This window comes from Crocodylus porosus, unplaced genomic scaffold, assembly GCF_001723895.1.
Source record: "Crocodylus porosus isolate Cpor-Errol unplaced genomic scaffold, CroPor_comp1, whole genome shotgun sequence".
NCBI classification, from domain to species: Eukaryota; Metazoa; Chordata; order Crocodylia; family Crocodylidae; genus Crocodylus; species Crocodylus porosus.
Genome location: NW_017728950.1, coordinates 40,758,448 through 40,778,580, shown reverse-complemented (window position 1 = coordinate 40,778,580; position 20,133 = coordinate 40,758,448). Strand labels below are relative to the sequence as shown.

The window sequence follows — 20,133 nt, the reverse complement described above, 5'->3', positions numbered from 1 at the left end:
GTGTGGGCATCGACACCGCAGTCTCCCAGCTTTTTGATGAGGACAGGGTGAGAGATGTACCTTAAATGACTTGGAGTTTTAGTTTGCTGCCCCTACAGCTGCAGAGTGAAGCACCAGGCTCCATGCAGCTCCGTGGCTCTGCAGGAAGCCCTCCAGGCACCCTGGTAGCAGCCCAAGGAGGCAGGCTCTGCCCAAGAAAAGTGGTGAGCCCAATCTGCCTTTCCTGTTTCCTCTCCCCCTCCCCGCCTGAGCTGTGTGGGAGCCTGGTGCTTCCCTCTGTGCTGCAGTGCCCCCTGGGACAGCCTGAGCTAGGTGCCTGCGGGTGGGTGCTGCGTGGGGAGGGCCTATCAGTGCTGCAGAGGGAAGCACCAAAGTGCCTTCTCCCTGCCCTTTCTAGCCCTGATTGTGAATAGGGCTTCCAAAGAAGAAAAATATTGGGCCATATCCTCAGCCAGTAGAGATCGGTATACCTCTGAACATTCTTTGCCAACAGACATTTGCACCAGCTGAGAATCTGGTCCACCGTTTCCGTCACTCAAAACCATTCATCTTACCCACAATAACCGTCAACCCAAAGTGTAAGAAATAGTGCAGCTGCAACATCATACTGCATTTTCACTGGTAAACCATTCAGTATTGCAGGATATTTAGGTGTCATGAAATATAATTTTAATATCCACCCACGGTAAAGAGAAACTCCATATCTTTTTATCCATAGCACTGCAAAGATACGATAGGAAAACATCCTCTCTTCTCTAATTCTGTTATCTCCACAGCCAAATACAGCTCTACATGAAGGCCCTCTAGGAACAGTAATCCTATAAGCCTTTTATAGTAAAGTGCTGCTTTTCACATCACAGCTGTACCATTCTCTTGTTATTTTCCCTCCTTCCCCTGATCCAGCCCAGGAAGGGTCCCTCAGCTTTTCTGTGGTTTTAAGAACTATTGCCTGATTACTTGAATGTGGGGAGCAGCAATTAGCTGCTCTTCTTCGCAATCAAATAGCATCATTTTATGAACAAAAAGGTGTACCAGAGTCAAGAGACGGAGACTAATCTTGGTCTGATCCTATGTTACTGAACTCAGTGGAAAACTTGCCACCAAGATCACTGGAAGTGGAAGCGAGTCCTTAATAATACTCTCATACTATTTTAAGAGATGACAAATTTGTCACAACCATGTGGCAAACTGCACAAAACTTCAAGTCCATAATTCAGACATATCAGTGGGTCCCTTCATTAGAGGAACAATAATAAATTGGAACACAAATACCTCCTTTTCTGTCAAACACATGTTTTCCATCGAGGTTGTCAGTCTCCATCTAGGTTGCCTATCTATACCTGACCCTTTTTTTCAGGTTAACTTCAGCGATTCAATAGTGATTCCAATCCAAAACCACTTTTTGTTGTTGCAGAATCATTTGACATTGACACATGTTGTTACACACATTTTAGGCATGGGTTTACTGAGATATGGGAGGAGCTTACCTGAAGAAAGGAGGTATGGATGCATCCTTGTCCCAAAACAATTATTGTATTTGTGCCAAGTCCTAATATCCTTCACTGCTTTGATCATCAAGGTTCCTGTCTATTCAGCTGTGTGTCTTCTACTTCTCTACTACCAACTCTCCACAGCTCCACTTCATTTTAAATGCTAGCGTGGAGTCACTCATTAATCTTTGTTATTTAAGCTCTTGGGGTGTCATGCCCTTACATATTACAGTAATACCTCATGATGCTGTTTTGCTCCATGTTAGTATCCTGGCCTCCACTGCTCTCTCAGGAAAGACATGTGCACTCCATGTATAGCTCCATATTTTGGTGTTAAAGTTCACAAAATCTTCTCTGGGGAGAAAAAATAAAATAATGAAGAAATGGTGATATAGCTGTAGCACTGGCTTGAATTGCAGTAAGAAAGAAATGAACATGAAGGAGTACTTACCACTACTATGCTAGGCTGGATCATTTCATTAGAAGAGACTCCGATGCTCAGCCATTGTTTTTGGTAAATTCCACTAATCCCATCCCCAGTTGGGACACAGTTGGGCAGGGGTGGACAAAATGAGGCCCAGGGGCGGGATGCAGCCCACCAGGCCATTCTATCTGGCCCGTAGGGCCCCTAAGTATTAATTTTCTAAATTTTTTTTTTTTTATCTGCCCTGGGCTGCCTGTCATGCAGCCCTTGATGGCTTGCCAAAACTCAGTTAAGCAGCCCTCTGCCCAAAATAATTGCCCGCCCCTGGACTTATAGGTGCGTGATGCAGCATCTTATTGAGCAGTATGCTCTGATGCAGAGGTCATTCTAAATGCCCCCCAAATGATCCACCCGAATTTCATGTAGAGACTCAAGGTGAAACAGTAATCATTGCAAAGCAGTATCTTATCAAATAGTATAATGCAACAGGAAGGAATTTTATATAATTTTCATTTTAGGTATGTAGCAGGTTTGGATTAACTAGCTCATTCACAGTCCTTCAGTGTCCTTTTACAGGCTCCTAGCCTCTGTTTATTGTCCATGTTCCCTCTTGGCAGGAGTCAACCTGCATAAGCACTTCACCCAGTTCAAACTACACACACATGGTTGGACCACCCAGTTTACTTTAACTATATGCACAGCCTGATGCATGTGCTCAGCCTCTGGCTAACTCCCAGGAGAGAGGTACTCCAGGCAGGGGCATTGAGCACTGCTGTGCTGACCTGCCGGCTCTCTTTCTCTCTCAGCTCCTAGCTTCAGTTGCTCAGCTCTCAGCCTCCCAGGTAGCTCTTTGCTTTTGATCTGTGCTAGCTTCCTCTCTGTAGCAGTCAAGCAAGCTCTTGCACCCCTCTGGCTCTTTCCCCTCCCAGAGGGCCTCCATCTCACTTTCCTGGGAGAATTTTAGCTTTCTGCTAGCTAATTATTTAAAGGCAGCTGGCTCCATTGCTTAGGCAGCCTGCAATCGCCCCTTACAGCCACCAGCTGGGCTCTAACCCTTGCAAGTCTGCAGACTGCCACCAGGCTTCTTGATGCTGTAATAAACCCTCCCCTCCAATTTCTATTCTCCCTCCTCTGGAGAAGGATAGACCTGAACTCCAAGTTTTGGAGCTACAGGTCCTGGCTGCATTCATCTGGATTGGCCTATGCTTGAATGGCTACTGGCCTGCAGCTTTTCCTGTGCTGCTCCTTGTCCAGGGCAAAGCTGCTCTCTGTCTCTAATTCTATCAGCTCCACTCTCTCTTCCTCTAGTTCTAGTCTTAGCACAACTGCTTCAGGCCCTATCTTTGATTCTGGCCCAGTTTGGATGGCCTCAGTCCCCCTATGGCTCTCTTGTTCAGGGCAAGGCTGCTCCCATTTCTGTGCGCCCCTTGGGTACCCTCACATTGCTCCCTTGTATTTCCACCTGCCCATCTGGTCTATGACTCTTTGCCCCCCTTGGTCTCTGGCTCTGGCCCTGCTGGCCTTTGGTCCTTCCCTTTAGGCTGGGGTGGGGGGCGGGCGGAAGTCTGATCTGCAGGCCAGAAGACACCTGTAAAAGACCGCATTTCCCAACAGCCCCTACCTGCACTGCTGCAGCCAGTTTCCTTGGAGACCCCAGCAGTGGTGAGACCCTGACAGTGGGGCTAGGGTTTCCATGGGGACCAGCCCCCCCACAGTGCTGGCAAGGAGCTGCTCTGGAGCTGGGATCTTGCAGCAGTGACAGCGTGGTCCAGAGCTGGGGCAGAGCTGTGATCTGCTGCCCTCATGCCTTAGGTAGGGGCATGCAGGCAGCAGATTATGGCTCTGCCCCAGCTCTGGACCATAGTCCCCATCCAACCCCAATGTGCACAGGACTTACTGGGAAATGGAGTCTGGCCACTGGCGGGATTCACCATTTTGTCCGCCCCTGCCTTAGATCCTGGCCTCGCTCCTAGGCCAGTTGAGACTTATGGACTCCCCTGGCCCTGCTAGTCTCTGGCTGTGTTCCATTGTCTCTCTCATGGGCTGGATTTCTGGATCTCTCTGCACTTCCAGATCCAGTGTCTTTAGCTCCTTCCCTCAGCCCCTTTTCAGTCATCTCTAGAGCTTCTCTGCCCCTGCCATGGCTTGGATGACAAGCCCACTAGCGGCCTCATCTTCTCTGGTGTCAGTTCTGGCTCAGGTCCGTTGGGTCCTGCCATACAGGACCTTCTGTTTCTTTCTGGGACCCCTCCTCAGGCCTTCATCTGCCTCCTTTTGTTTGCAGAGGTGCCACTCAGTCTTTGCTAGCTCTCCCAGCCCTTCCTGGAAGGCCTCCTATTGGGCATTGAGTTGGCTCAGCTTCTTGGACAGACCTTCAGCTTCAACTGGATGCATTGCCACTAGCTCTCCCCACTTGAATTTGAGGCATTCTAAAAATAGTGGCCTTAGTACCTCTCTCACTTCAGCAGCAGCACACCACTTTCCTTCAGATGTTCTCTGTCTGTGCTGTGCACCCTCAGTAGAGGCTCCCATCAGTTGCTTCCCTTGCTGTCCTCCCACTGGACCTTCATTTCCTCCATTCTGATGTGGAGCTCCACATTGCATTGTTCCAGTTCTGCTTGAGCCTTGGAGTAGAAGGCAGAGCAATTGCCACCACCTCTTTCTCTCTAGCTTTGGCCCCTGCACAGTCTTGCTCATCCACACATCAGGCAGAAATCTTGAACATTTCTCTTCTGTCAGCATCTGAGCAAACTCTGCCTGTCTTTTCTAGAACTGGAGCTAATCTGGTGCTGGCAATCTAGGTCAGCCCCCAAGTCCTCCAACTCCTGCTGCAGACAAGTCTTTGTTTTTTTAACTTTATCATAAGCTATCGTCATCTTCTCAATATGTTGGCTCAGAGCTTCCATGTCTCTCTGCAACTTCTTCTTGGCTTCCTCCACTATCTCTAAGCAGCCCTGGTCATCAACCACCTTCCCCATCTTGGCCATCTTCTGGAGGACCTACAGCTTCGCTTCTCTCTTGCCCCTTTCTGCTTCTGCCATTATTGGCTGCTAAAACTTTCTTTCTGCCTCCATGGCCAACAGATGTTTCCACTCTTTATTCTTACTCTTATTTCCTGTTGCCACCTGCTGCCTTAAAGAGGCTACCACAGCCTCAGCCTGCTTGTGACTTTAGCATTCACTATCTAGCTGCAGCCACAGGTGTGCTGTCTACTCAGCCATCTCATCAGATAACAGCTGAGCCTCTGGCAGTTCACATTTCAGCATTTCTAGGGTACTGGGGTTAACATTCACCTCTCCTCCCCCTAGATGCCCTTTGCCTCCCAAGATAAGGCAGAGAGACTCTTGCCCCTTTTAACATGGCTTCTGCCTCCGCACTGTATCCTTTCCAGTCAGCACCGTCCCCTTAGCTCATACATCTGCCCAGAAGCATGCCCTGGAAATAGTGTTCTCACAGAAACGAGGAGGAGGACTGGAATGATGCACTTGAACCACAAACCCTAGAATTCCAATGCCTTCTGGTCCATATCTCCAACATGCAGGTCAAAAAAAAAAAAAAAATCTAAGAGGGGATACATTACAACATGGAGCAATGTAGCATGGGATGTCTGACCAGAATGCATAACATGTCATTTGAAATATCACATTAGTGGGTAGCTGCAGTGGTGCAAGGTGAAAATAGGGTTAGCTCAATGGTAACAATGTAGGGAGATGAGGTATTTGCCCAGCAAGTGTTGAAGATCAAGGCTAATACTCAAAACTTGCCACAAGTTTTCAGCTGATTAGTGGGATAGGGAGACATTCTCTTGGAGAACTGGGAAGTTCCAGCCCCCCCCAGGAGAATAGTCCCCACACTTTGCACTCCTCCAAATTGATCCTAGGAGCCTTGCTGCAGGGTCACAGCAGCCTGCCTCCTGCTGCACTGCTCTGGGCTAACCCAGAACAGGATGGGGCAAGGTGAGGGCATTTTGCAATGGTGGCAAGGTTCCTGAGCCTCACTGCTCTGACACAAGTCTGCCTTCCCCTTACTCCACACTGTTAGCTGGGTGGCAAGGGGAATCTGGGGGAAGCCAGGAGCTGGGCTTGGGGAAAGCCTCTGCATGACAGGCTCCTGGCCCCTCTGGCTCAGCTGAATGGGGGGGAAAGTCCTTGTTTGCTTCTGACAACTGGTCTGTTCCTCCGCTCCTCTCCTGTAGATAGGATGTGGGCTACAGCTGCCCTCAATGCCTTCTCCAGACTGGGGTGACTTAGGAAGAGGGCAGCTGTTCCCCACTAGACTGGGATGACCTTGGTCTTGGGGAAGCACAGGAGATTTTCTCCTGTTGAAGTGCGTCCGGGGGTAGCTAAGCCAGGAGAAATGTGTGCAGACATTTAGACGCTCAAGAGAAACTCCTGGGAATGATTTAACCCTAGCGATTCTCGGGTTATTTTTCTCCTATTTTTATGCTCCAAGAGAGAAAGCTTGAACACACTTTTGTTTTCCGTTGGGGAAAATGGCTGCATGTAGTCATTGGTTCCATCTCAGGCTGGTTCTCCCTCTGCGTATATACTAATTCACATACTGTATCAGCTTTCATTCTCATGTTTGAATCTCCATTTGAAAACTTTGATTAAGAATCCTGCTTCTTCCTCCTGAGGTCCTTCTTTAAATACTTTTTCTCCATTAAGCTCTCAAACTCTTCTCGATAGTTCTGTTACGTCTATCAAGTTCTTGTCTCTCTTGTAGTAAACAACTTCAAAAATAACCATCAATCAGATCTTATTAGTGGCAGGGAGGAGAAGGACTCTAAGGACTGCTAATCAATCAATGTGTCACTGGCTCATGAATTTCTAATAATTGGGCTATGTGAAAGGTGGTTTTTCTTAATAACTAAGCAGAATTCAAAGCACTGAATTAAAATAGTGTGTTTGTGTGTGTGTATACCACAGTGGACCACATACAGTATAAATTGTAAGGAGAGAGGTGCATGGTGTGTGTTTTTTTTCACCATCCCTTCCCCTGCTCTGTTGCCTTTTATATTCTAGGGGGGAAATGGGGAGGAATGGAAGAGGAGTTGTTGCCTTAAATCTCTTGCCTTTTTAAATAATTGAAGCAGTTTTTTCTCTCAAAGTTCACTCCCTCCTCTAATATATATCTGAGTTTGGAAATTCTCCCCGAGTTCTGCAGTGTCCGGTAATTATCATGCCACACTAAGCAAAAGTTCTAAAAAGCTGCAATCAGACTTCCAAAATGATATGATTAAAAGCAACAGTGGAGGATAAATGCATTGTAGATCAGAAGTCTTTAGAAAGCCAAATTGATAAAGTAATCCTGCGATAAACATAAATAACACAATTAGTTAGCAATCATTATGTTTGTTTTTACTTGTCTAGATTAGTCTTTCTAGGTCTTTATGTGTTCATTTCAGTTAAATGCTTCAGTTACTTCATACAGTTTGACACATTTGCTCTCCGATGTGTTTTTTGATCACATCACTGAGGAGACTTCCCTTCCCTGGTCTCCTGTATTTGCATAATTTTAGAAACCTACTTGCTTTTACAACTTAGTTTGGTTCTTCAATATATTCACTTCACGCTCGACTCTTGCAGCTTTTTTACTTCAGTTTTTAAAGGAAGCTCAACCTATAATGGAGAGAATATCATAAATAAGACATAAAACCATAAGATGTAAAACTCTGGAGAGGAAGTACTTTGAACTGTCACTTTAATGTAATTTTTTAAAAAGCACATTTTGAGGGTAGGTGTTGCAGTAGTTTAATGAGTTCGTCTTGTAACTGTTGTACACGGTGACTATTGCTGTATGAAAGATGGGGAGAAACTTTGTGCATGTTCTTGCATCCCTGAAATGCTGTTTTGGAGCCTACAAATATAAAAGGAGCCAAAGGTGATTCTAAAGCTGAAAACTCATGAGAGATGTTGTGTAGTCTTGTCTACCCATAACTTCCTCCAGGGGACACCTGTATTAGGGCAGTTATCTTTATCCCTGTACACAGTTCTGCTCATCTAACCACCCACAGGAACCTCTGTAGGCATTATGAGCCATTCTTGCTTGTCTGAAGACTGTTAAGAGGGAATAAAGACACTTTTCAGATCACTTTATGGGGGAGAGCAATATTAGCGAGTTCTGGATGCCATGCATTTGATTTATATGCTGCTCTTCCCAACAAAGGCTTGGGATGGCTTGCAGCAGAATATAATAAGTTTATAAAACAGCCAAAATTCACAAAACAAAGGCACGTTGAAAAACGTGTTTCAAAGATATATTCTGGAGGTTACCTCGTCCCCTTTTGAGACCCACGTGAGTCCATAAGTAATAGTCACCAACTCAGTCCCTTGCCGCATTCTAATCTACCTAAGGATGTGTGTATGTGGCGGGGAGGAGTAGTATTGTTCCAGAGGGGTGGGCCTGGAATTTCCAGGGATTTAATGCTTGGTGCTGCATGAACTGAGACGCCTATCTGGTAGTCACTCATTGCAGGGGTGTCCACTGCCAAGATTAATGTAATTGCTATATTATAATTTAGGGTGGCCTTCTGGGGTTTTGTGTGGCCACCTTGAGTAGTAAATGGCTGCTTGAAACTCTTGCCCATTTATATCTAGCATGTCAGAGTGCTGGAGTGTAGTCATGGAAATAGTAGCAACTGGTGTGGAACTGAGCCTTGCTGAGAAACAACATCAGTCTGTGGGATATAATCAATTCTGCTGCCACCTCCTTGTACACCTTCTGTCTGAGCGTCAGTAACCCCTGGGTCCTGTCCATCTTTCTTTCTCATTCAGATTACAGAACTGAGGTTTGCGTGGCATGTGTCCTCACCCTGTGCTGACATGGGCATGGTACACCTTCTCTCAGGCTCCATTTCTTGCAACCTCCTCTGACAGGATAAGGACGAGGTGGTAATCACTAGGCCTGTGCAAGTAGGTAGCTATTCAATCTGGCTTTGAATCTGGCCACTTTGGATGCCAGCGATCCAATCCGGTGCTTTGGACTGGGTTCCCGCTTCAATCTGGCTGAAGTGGCTCCGAAGCTTCAGAGCTGCCTTGGAGATCCAGCTATAGGGTATAAATGGGAAATCAATGAAATATCTATAACTTTGTTTTTTGTTTGATTTGGATGAAACTTGCAGGAGTGGTAGCGTCTGCTGATAGCATAAAATCTGCCAAGTTTCAAGATCGGTATAGGGGCTTGGGGGGAACTGCACCCCAAACTCTTGAAAGCAAAACTCATATCACATGTATGTGTTAAGCCACAGTGGGATCAAAACTGCAGAGATGGTAGCCCCTGCTGAGGCCGCAAAGCCTGCCAAGTTTCAAGGAGATAGGTGCAAGGGTTTGGGGGAAACTGTACCTCAAGCTGCGGACAAGCAAAACTCGTGACGTTAGTGACACTGTGTGTGTTAAGGCACAGTAGGGTGAAAGCTGCAGGCCTGCTAACCCCTGCTGCGGCCATGAAGCCTGCCAGCTGTCAAGGAGATAGGTGCAGGGGTTCTGGGGCCCTGCACCCCTAGCTGCTGACCAGGCAAAACTCATGACATGGATGCTTGTGCAACTGACATGGCGGGTCATGGGAGGTGAACTACTGCAGGCGTGGCTGCTAAGCTACTGTGTTACTAGTTACCAATCAATCAAGATTCACTCAGGGACCAGATCAATACACAGCACCTAGCTACTACATAACAAATTTAATGAGCATGGATTAACACCTACAAAACCACAGACTAAGGAGAGGAAATAATTGATACAGACAATCAGCTGCCCCAAGACGGATGCAATCAGTTGCACAAGCACCCAGGTCATGAGTTTTGTCTATCAGCAGCTACGGGTACAGGGCCCCAGAACCCCCCTGCACATATCTCTTCAACAGCTGGCAGGCCTCATGGCCTCAGCAGGGGCTAGCAGGCCTGCAGCTTTCACCCCGCTGCGCCTTATCATGCACAGTGTCACCCATGTCACAAATTTTGCCTGTCAGCAGCCAGAGGTGCAGGGCCCAGGAAGCCAGACTCCCCCTGAACCTATATCCTTGACAGCTTGCAGGCTTTGTGGTCTCAGCAGGGGCCACCACCTCTGCAGTTTTTCAGTCCGCTGCACCTTTAACACACACTGGGTCATCTATGTCACGAGTTTTTTCCCTGTCAGCATCCTGAGATGTAGTTCTCCCCCACAACCCCCTGCACCTATCTTCTTGAAGCTTGGAAGGCTTTGTGGCCTCACCAGGGGCTACCACCCCTGACCCCGCTGGCTTAACACGTACACATGACATGAGTTTTGCTTTCAAGAATTTGGGGTGCAGTTCCCCCTGAACCCCTGCACCCATCTTCTTGAAACTTGGCAGGCTTCATGCTTTCAGCAGAGGCTATCACCCTTGTAGGTTTCATCCACACCAGACAAAAAACAACAAAGCTACAGATATTTCATTGATTACCGCATTATACTCTATGGCTGGATCTCTGAGGTGGCTCCGAAGCTTTTCCGAAGTGGTTTGGAAACTCCAAACCACTTCAGAAAGCATAATGAAGCCAGCGCTTTGATCCAAACATGCTGCTTCGGACACAGAAGCATCCGAAGCTTCTCCGGATCCAAAGCTTTGCACGGCCCTAGTGATTGCATGCACTTTAATACTTTGAGGCAGTACAATGAGAAACTAGCTGATTCTGTTGCTGTGCAGTTTCCTTTTCCTGGGAGCTCAGCCACTGGACAGACTTGCCTCTCTATCTTCCTTCTCCTTCTCCTCTTCTCTTGTTTGCCTATACTGTAGTGTCACACTCCGTGGCTACTGGAGATAATGACTTAGTTCATGAGGCTTCCTGTCTTCATGGAGACAAATCTGTCATATCTAAGTCATCACAGAGATGACAACTATCCAGAGCTACCTTTCTGGTCTCACTTTTTTTTTCAATATGATTGCATCACTAAAGCACAAGAACACTTTACCCCAGTCTCATATTCTAGAGCCCAAGACAGGTTTCACCTTTGGGGAGGAATTTTGGATGTGGTGGGTACCAGACATAACTTGCACCCCTTGTACAAAGGCTAGAATAATCACAGTCTTTGAGAAAGCATGGGGATGGTTCCATAGGCCATACTTAAATATTAGAACATTGAACTGCTTGGCTAGGGACAGACCTTAAAAAAGCCTGAATTGATTCAATCTCTGCAGGTTAGTCTAACCTGGCTAGGCTGAATCAGCTTGTAACTGCACAGATATCCCAGAAATGCAGGCATATGCCTGGAGTGGCTTAGGCTAGAAGCTGGGGGGTGGGGGGGTTTTAGAGCAGGCCTCCCATTCCCTTCCATAGGGCTGAGGGCCAGGCCCCAGCAGGATGCTCTGATTAGGGAGGGGCACCCCCCCAGCTTTCTGACCAGCTCAGTGGGAAATTGATAACACAGTGTTTATCACCCCAAACTCAGTGTTTATCACCCATTAAAACAACAGAGGGGCATTACCATCTGCCTATTGATTCTGCCTTTGTGCCATCTGCCACAGCAGGAACCGTAGCCAGCATGCGGCATGCCAGCTAATGCTGAGAGGTGTCTGTGTTAGGTAGAGGGGATGGGGGAATAATCTTTGCTTAGGGAGTGGTGAGCAGGGGCAGGGGGAAGCCAGGCAGACTCCTGCAGTCTCTGCTGGAGCTGCAGCCAGGAAGCGGAGGGCAGGGGCCAGCTTTGTTGTGGAGCAGAGAGCCCAGCCCAGCACAGAGAGCATGCTGTGATGCTGGAGGAGTCGGATTTAACCTAAACCAGCAAGGGGACTAGGACGGACATTACATAAACAGCTTGATCCAAATCAGTTAAGTCTGATACTACATTCAACCAGGCTTATCTCGAACCATTTTCAGCCATTTTCAAACTGGTTTATGTGCACTGAATGTCTGTTCTGTTACAGGTTTAAACCAGTTTCTGATCACCTAAACCAGTTTAGGTGTAACCTCTGTCCCTAGCCCTTTAGTTAGAGGCAGATTTAAAGTGGTCCACCTCAGTACAGACACAGTTTTACTCTTTCCCTGCAGCAAGAGACCTTTTATACTAGTGTAAGTGAAGCTGTACTTAGAATTGTATCGGTGCATAGGAAAAGATGAACTCTAACCAACACGCTATACATGTGCAAAACCTGTGTAGACCAGGCCTATTGGTTTCTGTAGGGTAGATTTTTGCCCTGGGTCTCCCCACCCTCAAGGGGGTTCACGGAGAAGGCAAATATGCCTAACAAATGCCATAGCCTGCTTGCTGCTACTACTTATTCAGAAGATAGCCTTGGAGTCGCACTAACACTTTCTGCTGTTGGGCTTCTATGTCTTAAATCCTTATCATGAATGTAACAGTAACATTTACTTGAATGCACAAAGGGTTTATTTAAGCTTTCACAAATATGTCTCTGCACTACATGCTGATTTGTTCCTCCTGACCTATTCCTGACAGGACTTGCTTCAGAATCACATGAAGCACAATTATGTAAATAGCAGGCCATGGGGAAGTAGAAAAATTATTCCTAATCGCCCTTAGTTAGCAATCGCTTCTTGCCCTGAAGTGTGAGGGCCAGCACTATGAATCTACTTGGGGGTCAGATAGCTACTGTCCCCTCTCTAGGTTATATAGCAGCTTCACTAATACAGGTTCTCTAGTCTGAGCAAGAGACCTCACACCTGCTGCTGTTGCACAAACTGTAATAGAAGAATCCAGTTCTCTCTCCCATATCTGGGTCACTGCCACACTGCTAACAGCAGATAAAAACAAATTTGTGTCAGAAAATAAGCAGCTGTGTCTGTGTAGACCTACAGGAACAGACCTAGTGCCATTTTTTATATGGTCACCTTTATATTACAGCTTAACATCCCCTCTGGGTGCTGCTGCAATCTAAATGACTAAAATGAGTAATAATAATGATCATAATTGCTCTTTAAGTAAGAGACGTGGGGGCAGGTTCTCAGCTGCTGTACATTTCCATAGCTCTATTGACTTGAAAGCTTTTAGAGCTGGCCCTGGATGAGGCAGGGGTGGGAGGCAGATAAGGATGAGATGTCTTCATGGTATCATCCTCCCTCTAAAATTCCTGTCTTCTGGCTTTAATCTGGAACAAAATGTTGTGCCCCACATAAGAAGCACTGAGTACCAGCAACTCCTGCTAAAAAACAATGGAGAATTCTGTGCTCCTTCCCTCCAGAGGGTTTTCCCCAGTTGCAAAGAACTGGATGAGAGGTCAAGATTGTTCAGCACCCTCCAAAACTGGGCTCTGCACCTGTAACGTGAAAGTGGATTTTTTGCCACTGACTTCAGCAGGAAAAGAATCTGGCTCTAAGAGCAACATTTTGTCCCAGAGGCAGAAAATGCAGTTTAAAAGGATCAGTCAAGGGATTTTTTTGAAAGACTTCTATTAAACTGAATGTAGGAAAGGGGGAAATAAAAATAATCTATTTTTGCTTTCAGAGGAACACTCCTAAATCCAATAGTGCTTTTGATTCCCTCCCCACCCCTACTCTTAAATAGATTTTGCCTTCTATGTTTCATGATTCCTACGTTAGTTGCAAGTTATACATAATACCAGGAAAACTGAGAGAAAATAAAAAAAAGTCTCATCAAGAAATCCTCACTGTCTCGTCTCCACATTTCTATAGGGCAAAGAAGCACAATGAAAAGGTAGACATGTTTTCCTTATAATTCTGTAACCTGTTTTTATGAAACAGCTGCGTAACAGGACCATTGCCAGGTCGAACTGAAATCCTTATTGGGTTATTGTTTTATTTTAAATGATATTGTGTTTATTTAATTCTCAGAGTAGAAGGTTTGAGGTGGATTTTTTTTTTTTAAATTTTTTGTGAATAATCCAGCAGACCAGTAATGAGCCTTGTGAAGGCTAATTCAAGGGTAAGGCGATGGCATTTGTATTTATCCTGCATTTGGTCACAAGAGATTCTGTTTCATTTCATTTGAACTCATAAAATACAGTTAGCTTATACCCCATAAATAACATTAGCCTTCAAAAATCTATGAGAGAATGGCAATGTGTCTTTGCTGAGGGCAATTTAAAATCTCTTGTGTGAACTGATCAAATTAAATAAAGCTTCTGTGCTGTCAAGGTTCAAAATCTACTGATGTGCCAACATTCATTCTTCAGCTCTGTATTTAGCTTTTAAGGCAGACAAGGTCAGCTGTATCTGATTGATCTGGCATCTATCTAGTAGGAAGACAAGCTGGTTTTTCCCCTAAGAAAGAGGGGTTTTCCCCTCTTGTTCCTCTCAGATTTAAGGAGCTGGCATAGTTTTTCTTCCACCAGATGGCATCCTTTATCCAGTGAAAACACTGATGGATTTTTGTCATTGTCCACTTGATTGTGGGGGATGAGAGAGGGGGTGTTCGTTGGCTTGTTTTTCTATTTTAAAGAGACATTTTACTATAACAGCCCTACCTCCATCTTTCAGCTTGTATTAGAATGGGGGAAAGCAGAAATAAAAGTACGTATTTTGACGAACACTGCTTAACAGATGCATGTCAAGAGGAAGGGAAAAAATAGGGGAGCAATCCACAATTCATTTCTGGAACTCTTGAAACAAGACATAATGTTGTGCCATAAAACCCCCCCGAACAAGTCTATTGGCTCGGCATAGGAGGGAAAAGATTGTTTCCAACTGCTAGTGCTTCATACTCAGCCTACTCTATCCTAATATCAAATTCACTCTTGCCTCTGAGCACTTGAAGTGCCCCCACCTCCATTTTGAAACATGGGGATGCTGATGCATGAGACGTGGAGGGGGCTCAGGGTGTGCTAATTAGTTCTGCCACAATAGTTACAATACAAGTGTGAGGATTGGCAATCCCATGTAACGCAGTGATATGTAGGAGTTTAGTGACATGTATAACACAGGATGTATGTTCATCAGTATACTTGCATCTTGAGTGCTTACCTCCTGTTTCTTCTCATTTTGTAAATTTATTGACTCTGGATTATATTTCTGTGCTTAAAGCCTTTTAAATTTTTAAAAATTTTTTGCTGGTAACAGTCCATAATTCTGTAGAGTTTCTGTAACAGCTGCTGGCTTTGGCACCTAAAACAATGCAAAGATGTGCATTGGCAGCACTCTTTATATTACTTCAGGCCAGGCCTGTGAAGTGTCAGTGCCCTCAAATACCTCTGACTTTGTGACTGCTTGCAGAATCAGCAACTTTTATTTATACATACTAAGTAACTTTCCCAGACTCCACAGTTTGAGGTTCATAGCAATAATTCACCATGGTTTTACATTTGCTTATTAGTTGGGGGCACTTCTTAGAGTCTGCCCTCATGCTGTATGGAGGCTGTTTCCAATAAAATGGTGTTGCTGCTGTTCCAGAGCCCCCTCCAGGATTATGCAGTGTAGATCATTGTAGCCTGGAGCAGCTGCCTCCCACAGGTCATTCATATGGAAAGGTATTTTGTTGTGCTCCTGGGTAACAGTATGGAGAAACATTAATTTTTACTCTGAGTCCAAGATTGCAGGTGCCCCAGCAATGGGACCTGCCTTGGTTAACAGAGGTGTTCCAGCTGTGTGGGTTAAGACCTGTATGCCACACTCCTTTTGATTTCAGAGGTCAAACTGACATTCGGTGGTAATCATGCAGTGTTCACCTGGCTTCATTTCAGAACCTTGTGGATCTGAGCATGCTGCTAGCATGGACATAGAAGCATAAAATCAGCCCAGGTTTGCTCAAAAGATTTGTGAACTGAATGGCTGCTTTGGCAAAGCAGAGCTGAATGTTTCCATTTGTCATGCAAACTCAAATCCAGGCTAATCATGCATAGGGTTGTGTTTTGTAATAACTTCTGCACAGTTCTAATTCTGCCTTCAGTCACACCTATGTAACCCTGTTGTCTTTGAATGTTATGCTCTTAGTTTCCAGTTGTAATGGTGGTGCATGTGCCAAAATGAATCCAGTCATTCTTTCGTAACTGCTCTGGGCTCAGCAGGATGTGCAAGGTGAAAGAGAAATAAGAACTCTTATTGCCAGTAAAGTTGGGAGATAAAATTCGAAGCAGTGGTAGAGAGCCAAAGGAGCCAATTTCACACAGTAACTTTTCAAAACCAGAAGCAGATTTTGAATGCAATATATAATTTCAGAACCAGTTGCTTTAAGTTCCGTTTTCAACACTATTTTTTCTAGATGGTGTGTTGCTGTATAGTATGTAGTCTTTCAAGTGTGGAGACTGGAGGTATTGATTTAAGTTACACGTGCAGTAGAAATGGAATCAAGCCACTAACTTAATATCTGCATCTGATCTTGCCCCAAATTTTCAGACTTTGATTCTGGGCTAGTCAGGGAATTGCTAGGGACTGAGACAGGTTGCAGGGTATATATTTGAACTGAAGGTTAATCTAGAGTCCTGTGGGGACCTCCATATAGTTCTTGTGAGCCTCTTATGAACTCTATCAAATTTTACCTGTTAGTTAACAGCATTTAACTCTGAGTTTGTTCTTTCTTTCTTTTAATTTTTCTTAAATGTAGGCTTCTTCTAAATGAAATCCTACCCAAATACACCTTTTGTTATACTTCTTCTCTCCTCTATTGCTAAAATAAATTAAACTACCCAACTTAATGCCTGAAGAGACGGGAGCATTTAATTTATAACCATTTCTTTTTATTTCTCTTAGTAGTTTCTATTAAATAAACACGCTAGATCACAACTTCCATTTGCATTTATCACCATCAATACCAACCTCAACACTCAGTCGGCAACTGAGCAGCAGCAAAGAGAAAAATGGAATATCCCTCCAGCACAACTAGTTCATTAGGACACAAAAGCATTTACCTAGCTACTTATTTTTTAATTGCTATGGTATTGGAGTTTCTCCCAAGCTTCTTGTAAAAGAACCAAAGAGCAGCTGTCTTCCTTCATTCCCCACCTGTTGAAGCGAGGCCCGGTTGCCTTATTCATATGAGTGGGTACCTTGTGTGAATCTATGTGCGCTTGTATACAAGCTGCCCTGGGGTAGAGCTTCCATTAGCAGCTAGAAGGACACAACAGTTCTCGGGGGTAGGGGCTGAGGCAAAGGAGGGAGCCCTTACTGAATCCAATGGAAAGGGACTTCCTTTTGTCCCGGGTTACTTCTTGGTGCAGCCAGCCCCTTGTGGTCCCCAGGAACAGAACAGACCATCTTCTTTACCTGGCTCTCCGGATTTCTCTGTTTGTATCACTCTCTTCCCAGACTCCATCCTTTCCATACCCTGCTTCTGCTCTCCACCTCCTGCTTCTCTTCCTTTATCTTATTATTTGCTCCTTTTAGTTTCTTCTCTGCAGCATTCACTCTCTCCTGCTAATCCCCATCAGTAAATGACTCATACTGTAAGCTCTTTAGGAGAGGGGTAGCCTTACTGAAATGTATTTATATTGCCTCTAGCACAGCTGAGATGCAGTCCATGGATAAGACTCAAGTGCTGCTGCAGTACAGTTGGCTAATAAGCTACAGAATTAAACCGGATCAAGTTGGTTTGTTTTAACTGAGTTCAGTTAACTAAATGCAGTTATATTTTTAACATGGACCAGACCTCACTGAGATTGGGGTTAGCCCTTTTGTGCGTTGTTATGGTTCCATGTGCAGAAACCACCGTTGTGAAAGATGCAATGTGACCACCCTGCTACTTTCTATTCTTCAAGAGTAAATACAATTATTCAGAGCAGCCAATATAGATTCTGTGTTGCTTCTCTAAAGTCAGTGGAGTTTTTCTGAGAGTAGAATATGGTGCTATATTTTGGCAGTTTTGATTTGCTTAAGGAGCTACCTTCACCTGCCAAGAATGCATTGAAGAGCTACAGCCTGTATCTTTTAGACCTTTTACTTGGAAAATATAGCAGTGGTTCATAGCTACCTAACTGTACGGCATGGTATGTAATGGCTAGCTGGAAGAGCATTTTTGATGCCAGGCTGCCAATGACTACATCATTGGCAGTCCAGCTTCAGGTGATCCTTGCCAGGTCACTACCCAGAAAGCAAATTCAGCCCAGCTGGAACACGGAGGGGCTGCTTCTTAAAGCTTTGTACAAAATTAGGAGTGCACTACATTCATTTTTTTTTTTTCTGCGTTGTTCAAGTCAGAACTGAGAAGTCATTTTCCTATTTGGCTTTGTTTAGTGAAGCTTAGTGGAAGGGCAACATTAAGGGCAATACCATCATCTTGCAATCACTGGCATATGTGCTGTTGAGCAGTTGGGTCTCCTTGAATGAACTATACTAATACTACCCCAGGGGGCTCCCTGCAGCTAATAGATAGATGCTGGTCTTAATGACAATAGGAAAAAGCTGAAACGTGGCAAGCAACTTTTTTTCTTAATAACAGTGTAAGCGATTAAAAGTGAATCTGGAATATAGACACCAGATCTCATGCTCAGTTTTCATCTGGCAATCCTGAGAGGTCTGCAAAGTAGTAACTTCAAATATTATGGAAATAAGAGTTTATGAGAAGCTTATTTCCTAGTTGAGGGTCATTTTATTATTAAGTCAGGTCTTGAAAGCTGTACCATCTGTCCCCAGTGAAGCTCTAATTGGGAGTTTGTAGCATGACTCAGAGACGGAAAGGTTCCACAGAAACGCTATAAAGTAATCATTTTTTCCTCCATAAACTGCTGCTTATTACCATGGCTGTGATCCCCTGTAATCTCTTCTTTTAGTGCAGCAAGACTTTATTCCCCACTGTGATGAAACAAAATGAACACGAACGTTTTTGAAGTAGTTCAAGCAGTTGCTTCAAGTTGTCATAGCACAGTAGACAACCCTACGGTCCAGTTTGCCTTTTTACCCTCAAGACTGGTTCCTCTAACTGTCCTTAACAGGTATAGAAGTAAAAAGCAGCATGATTAACTGTGTTGTTAGAAAGAGTCTGGCATTGAATGTATCACTAGGACACTTCATACCATATAGTCCTGCCTTTCGCTAGGACTAATTTCACATGTCCTTAAAAATCAGAAATATAGAGCTACATGGAAGTGACTTGCACATATGCAGGTATGCTCATTTACTAATTGGAGGTCAACAGAACTGGCATCTGAGGGCATGTCTACACATGCATAATGCACCTTTTCTAATCTGCATTAAATTTAGTACTTCCAATATGAGGTACTAAATTAATGTGCATTAGGTTATGCCACTGTGCAGTAGTGCATTGGCATGCTTCTTTAGTGATGCTTAACGTGCAGTAAACTATTTTACTGCACATTAGCTTAATGCCATGATTTTTATGTAATGATTTAAAGCACACATGTAGATGTGCCCTATGAATGCTGAACTCTTAGACCAAATTCCCACACCCAGGGTGGAGATGGTGCTTGACAGGTGTGCAGGGACTTTGGGGGAGGGGGCTGGTAGAAGGGGGGAGAAAAGATTATTTTTCTGTCAGCTGCAGAGCTACAGAATTTGTTGCATGAATCATCTCAGCAGTGCAGCCTTATCCTGTGCTCCTTTCAGTGCCTGGAGATCCTCCGCATCTGTGGAAAAGCTGGACTTTTTTTGTGTGTGCATGTCTTGAAAACACTTTCAGGCATTGTTCTTGGCTGCCTCAGGCTCACAGCTAACCTCATAGAGCACACCCTGCCATTGTTTGTGGCTTGCTGTAGTTGGGCTCCCTAATTTAAAAAATAAAACCAATAAAATAATATTTTGCTAAGTTTGAATAACGTATACTTCCATGCAGTTCATGGAAGAGAGGAGCAGAAGCCAAGGAAGAAGGTGTCTAACATCTTTTATTTCTGGTTTGAACATGTGTCTTTTGCTGCCTTCTTTTCCATATGGCCCTTGGGTGTTTTTTTTTGATTTCTTCTCCTGTCATTCAGAAGCCTGAAGGCTCTGTTTCTTGCTGTTATGGGAGTACCGCATAAGAGAGAAATCTGTTGACAGTTAGGGCTCCTGTAGATGGTACTTTAACGGTCTGAAGTTCTGAGAAACATGTAAGACGAGAAGGCTTACAAGGAAATAGCTTCTTGAAGGCTCAACCATTTATGCAACAGGAACCTTCAACTCTGGACATAACATTGAATTTCCTTTTGGAGCGCTGAACTGTGTCCAGTTCAGTTTTGACGTACAGAAAGCACTGGATGGTCTCAAAGTGCTGAGGGGAGTGGTTGGTGAGCTGGAGAAAATAACTTGTCTCATTTTCCCTCTTCTTGCCCCCATCCCGGGATGTCATTCTCCCCTTGTACTTGGCCTTGGTGAGGCCGCAGCTGGAGTACTGCGTCCAGTTTTGGGCTCCACAATTCAAAAAGGAT

General features: G+C 44.8%; 1 long non-coding RNA gene across 1 annotated transcript in view; it reads right to left on the bottom strand.

Moving 5' to 3' along the window:
- Positions 1-1,843, bottom strand: part of LOC109323350 — a 14,563-nt gene extending 12,720 nt beyond the window's left edge. The window contains exon 1 of the long non-coding RNA XR_002104629.1: positions 1,729-1,843. This is a non-coding gene — a long non-coding RNA (uncharacterized LOC109323350). The remainder of the gene's footprint in view (positions 1-1,728) is intronic.
- Between the last annotated feature and the right edge of the window lie 18,290 nt (positions 1,844-20,133).